We start from the raw sequence: 5,741 nt of genomic DNA, 5'->3' as shown, positions 1-5,741 counted from the left end.
GTAAGCTTGATAGTTTCCACTCATAGGTGCAAGAGGAGCGACAAAGAAAAGTGGCTAGGAGCTGATTTGTGGGATGACCTAGGTATGACCTCATGGGGAGGTTCATCAACTTGATTTCTTTCCCATTGGTTTGGGAGTGGCCCCATTTCACATGTAAGCCTGACGGTGAATCCCAGTGGTCAACAAAGTGTCACTCTTAGGAATTCACTGGGATGGGAGAAGTGGGTTGACGTAAAATGGGTATGCGGAAAGTCCAACATGAGGGTTGATATCCTATTGGTGGGACATGGCCCCACATGTCAGGTCATCCCAATAGATTGAAGCTGAGCGTATCAAGAGGTGAAACAAAAAAGGGCCAAGACTTCAAGGTTGGGGTGATGTGGGAGATTAGGGTGGAAATCAATAGTTAGATTGATGGGGGATAAATTGGAAGAAGTTTTTGCATCCCACCATCCTCATAAGCCTCGAAGGGATATCCCGGAGGATAACAAGAAACACTCTTAGGAATTCCTTTTAGTTGTCTCTTGATCCCAACTTAGATTCCCCTATTTTTCTCCTTAAGTGGTTCTTCAACTAGGGATAACTATTAGGTGATGATTTTATGTCTCTAACCTCCCCTACTTTTTCTTAATTTCAAATTTTAGTTGAGACTCCAATTCTATGTTCCTTCCACATGGAGGGTTCTCATGAATATAATTTTTCCTAATTTTTAATTTGATTGATTTTAATTCACTCCCAACACATTACTTTAGTGTTAGAATTTATTTAACATTTTATTCCCATTATTTTAATTTATCATATTATCCCCAGATATTTTTTCATAAATAGATATTTAATTGGGTTTAATTTACTTAATTTTAATTCCTCTAAAGTTGGATTCAGATATATCCATGTCCCTTTTTATAAGTCCTATCTAAATTTTAATTCTATTTTTCACTACAAAGTTTTTTTTTATACTCATTTTCTTACCCCACTACCAAGGGTCACCAAGTTAGTTGTGCCCTTCATTAAATCTTCATGAAGTTCCAAGGGTGACACATGTTGGAAAAGGTATCCATGTTCGGTCTTCAATAATGTACTTGAGTCATTATGTAATGTACTTGTCAAAAGAATAAAGAAAATAATTTTTATTATTGTAAAAATGACTTATTAAAGCATGGGTTTCATGCTCGGGTCATCATTATATTAGTCAAAGTCCCCATTATGGAATCCTAGGAATAATATTGAGTTTATAGAGTCATTATATACTTGAAGAGACCCTTCTTGGGGTTTCGTATCATGTAAAAAGGTTTTGTATCATGTCAAATATGAATTATGTGTCCTCCACATCATGTCAGCCTAAGGAAGATCAAGTCGGTCTACGGACCTCCATTCAAACCACAAGAAACCTATATATTGGAGGAGCTCGAAGTAATTCAGAGCACTCACTCTCAAGCAAGTTCGATGTCTCAAGAAGAGATGGAGAAGTGCGAAGTCTGTTGCGAAAAGGACAAAATAAGTGTGAGTTTAGGGGAGACTCTAGAGAAGAGGAAAATCAAACTTTTTGTGCCTCTCTCTATCTCTCTCTGTTTCATGGTTTGTGTTGGGAGATCGAAGTATCCTAATATTTCACTGTTGTTGTAAGCTACATGTTGCTGGAAGCTACTTCCTAGTCGAAGTTTCTGGAAGGGGTCAAAGATCTCAGAGGCTGACATGGTGTGGAGGGAAAATACGGTCTTGGTATAGGGTAAAGAGTCTCAAAGAACACTATTTAAAGGAAGAATTATCTTGACTGGGTTTTCCCCTCAAGGGTGGTTTCTCCATAACATGATACTATATTGTGTGTCTCTTGTTTTATGATGTTCACGTATGTATAATTTCTTGATGAAAGATAAGATAATAAGGAAGTAAAAGAATCCAACACACTCACAAGTAATTATTAAGAAAGGAGGATCAAACCCTAATATAATATTCTTGATTTTCCAACATGGTATTAGAGCTAAGGTCAAGAGAAGTTGAATATCACTTTTTTGGCATGGATTCTCCCTCTATGGTGAACTACATAAGTTTTGGTTCCAAATCTGCTGAAATATGGATCAAGAAGATCATCTACTACCGATTCAACAAAGTCAAGAGTCATGGATTCTTGGCTTCCCTTACGGGCTCTCTTACTGACGACAATGCATGGATCATTGATAGTGGAGCATCGACAAATATGATAGGTGAAAGTAGGAAACTACACACACTATCCAAGGAGTCATCTTCTCATGCAGTGGAATTGGGTGACAACAAAATATATGTGGTTAGAGGCATGGGATCTACATCATTAAATCTGGACAATGAATCGAAGTTGCATCTCAACAACATTCTCTATGTTCCAGTTTTGAAAAAGAATTTACTTTCTATTTCTTGCTTAGAAGATAACGGGGAAAGGATTTCTTTTGTTGATGTAAAATTACTAGTATGGGGAAATAACTCTAGCATTGACAAATCTAGGGTTATTGGAGTCCATGAAGGAAGTCTTTACCAGGTTATCACTCCATCTTCTCAAGGTTTGGTTCACATGGAAATAAGTCCCATTGAACTATGGCATCAAAGGTATGGCCATATTCATTATAGGGTCATCCCTACTCTTAGTCAATTGGTTCATGGTATTCTTGATATGAAGTTAGACCATGAAGGTGTGTGCAAGGGATGTTCTTTGGGGAAGCACACTAGAAAGCCATTTCATCATAGTGAATCTAGATCTAAAGAAATATTAGATCTCATCCATTCGATGTATGTTGGCCCATGTGTGAAAAGAAACTTGGAGGTCATATCTACTATGTAACATTCATTGATGACCATTCAAGGAAGACATGGCTCTACCTACCCAAAACTAAAGATGAAGTATTCGATAAGTTCAAGGGGTTTAGGGCTAAGGTGTAAACCGTAACCGAGAAGAAGATAAAGACTTTAAGGTCTGACAATGGTGGGGAATACACCTCTAAAGAGTTAATTGCATATTGTAAGGATGAAGGTATTAAGAGGGAGCTCATTTTTCCCTACTATCCCGAACAAACTAGGTTGGTCGAGAGGAAGAATAGGTCAATCAAGGAAGGTATTCAAACTGTACTCCTTGATCAATATCTATTTCTTATGGGGTGAAGCAGCGATGAATTCCGTGTACATTAAAATTAGAAGTCCTCATAAGAGTCATGATAATACTACACTCGAAGAATTATTAATAGCAAAGAAGCCAAGTGTGGATCATTTCCGCATATTTATAAGTCCAACATATGTCCATGTTCCGAAGGACAAGCAAAAGAAGTTGGACCCGACAAGCATCAAGGGAATATTATTTTGTTATAGTATTTCCTCAAAAGCATATAGAATCTACATAAAGGAGGGAATATTCATTGAAGTAAGCAGGGATGTCATATTTGATGAGAATCAAGCTTACAAGAAATCAAAGGATATTCCTATTGATTCTGATGATGAAGAAGTTCCCGTATTTGAAGAAGATGAAGTTCATGAGAAATCTACTGCAAATAATGAAGAAGAAGGACCAAGTGATTCTATCCAATTGGTGGTTATCCCAACCAAAAGGAAGATGCCAATTTGGTTGAAAGCTACTTTAGAAGATGTTGAAGGACATGAAGTTGTGAAAGGGTCCTCCAAAGAAAGTAAGAAACCAAAAAGGTATTCTAGTTATGCTGCATATATGACAAATTTTATTGAATATGAACCATCTACATTCCATGAAGCTAAGCATGAAGAGGTTTAGAAGAAAGATATGTATGAAGAATATCAATCCATCATGAATAATGGGGTTTTGGAAATTGTTCCTAGACATAGTGACAAATCGATTGTCACATTGAAGTTGATCTACAAGATTAAACATTTTTTTGATGGAGGTCTAGATAAATACAAAGCAAGGTTCGTTGCAAGAGGTTTCTCTCAAAATGAAGGGATTGACTATGAAGAACCATTTGCACCTACTTCAAGGTACACTAACATTAGATATTTGGCTTCACTGGCCATTACAATGGGGTGTAATATCCATCAAATCAATGTTAAGACCACATTTCTGAATGGGACCATTGGTGAGGAAGTGTACATTGAACAACCTGAAGGATTTGAAGTGAATAGGAGGAACTCTCATGTTTGCAGACTCAAGAAGGCTCTATATGGCTTGAGGCAAGCATCAAGGGCATGGTGTGCAAGATTGGATGCATATATTCTCAGGATTATGTTCGTGAAGAATAATGTTGTTGTGAATCTATATATCAAGGTAGTGAATAATGAGTTAGTCATTATTCTACTATATGGGGATGATCTATTCATCACCGGTGTAGAACAAATAATTCAAGAATGCAGGAAGATGTTGGTAGTTGAATTTGAGATGAAGGATCTACGACTAATGGATTACTACCTAGGTCTAGAAGTATGGAAAAGACATGGGGAGATATATTTAGGGCAAGGAAAGTAAATCATCAAGTTATTGCAAAAAATTGGGATGATGAACTCAAGGTCGATGGTTAATCCTATGATCACCAATATGAATAAGTTGAGGATCTCCAACTCGAGTCTCGTGGATCCTACCTGATATCGTCAATTGGTGGGTTCCTTGATGTATCTGGTAAATACTAGGCTCAATGTGTGTTTTGCAGTAAAAATTTTTAGTCAGTTTCAGTTGGATCCTCATCATGATCATTGGATAGCTACCAATACTATATTGAGGTATCTTTGTGCACTATACATCGTCACTTAAAGTATGATAGTAAGGAAATCAATCTAAATTTATTCAAAGACTCTAATTGGGGTGGCACTGAGACCGATGGAAGGAGCACTACCGGAGGATTATTTTGTCTAGGAGTTGCTATGATCTCATGGATGAGTAGGAAACAAGATCCCGTTGCATTGAGTAGTGTTGAGGTAGAATATGTGGCCGCATGTAAAGTAGGAAAAGAGGACGTTTAGTTAAGGAAGATTCTGAAAAATTTGTTCGAAAGGTCTTTGTGTCCTACTATGATTAACTATGATAATCAAAGTTATATCAATATGTCTAGAGATATTTTGTTTCATTTGAGGATGAAACATATCAATAATAAGTTCCACTTTATTAGGAACTTGGTGTAGGATGGGATCGTGAAGCTAGAATATGTTTTGACAAACAAACAAGTAGCAGACATACTGACAAATGCTCTTCCTAATAAGAAGTTTGAATATCTATGGAACCTTCTCAGTTTGGTAGATATGGTGATTGTATTGATGATATAGAAATGGAAGAGATTTTTTGAGGCTTTGTGAGTGAAGAATTACCTGGGGAGACATCAAGTTGACACTCTCTGTTGATGTTGGGAATCCTGGAATTGAAAAGGTGGTGTTGTTTATTGAGCTTGGTATTGTATACACACTTGCATGTTTGGGTTGGTGGTTAGAAAGTAATCCTGATGGTACCTAAAGGTGCTGAAATATTGAGTCCACCTTAGTCACACTTGGATATATTTCCCTGGTTAGGAATCTAGTCCATGGCATTATTCTACCTGAATTGTTGAGTGTCTCGTTGGATAAATTCCCCTGGTCAAGAATCTAATCCATGGCATTGCGATGCCTAAATTGTTGAGTGATTGGTTGGATAGATTTCCTTGGTCAGGAATCTAGTCCAAGGCATTGCAGTGCCTAAATTTTTGAGTGACCGGTTGGATAGATTTCCCTTGTCATGAATCTAGTCCATGGCATTGCGGTGCCAAAAGGTTCTTCATGTTTTCAAATAGTTT

The sequence above is a fragment of the Pinus tabuliformis genome, chromosome 3_1 (assembly GCF_031772625.1).
Source record: "Pinus tabuliformis cultivar Carrire ecotype Pingquan chromosome 3_1, CPIR1, whole genome shotgun sequence".
Lineage (NCBI taxonomy): Eukaryota > Viridiplantae > Streptophyta > Pinopsida > Pinales > Pinaceae > Pinus > Pinus tabuliformis.
Note: the sequence above shows the minus strand (reverse complement) of the source record.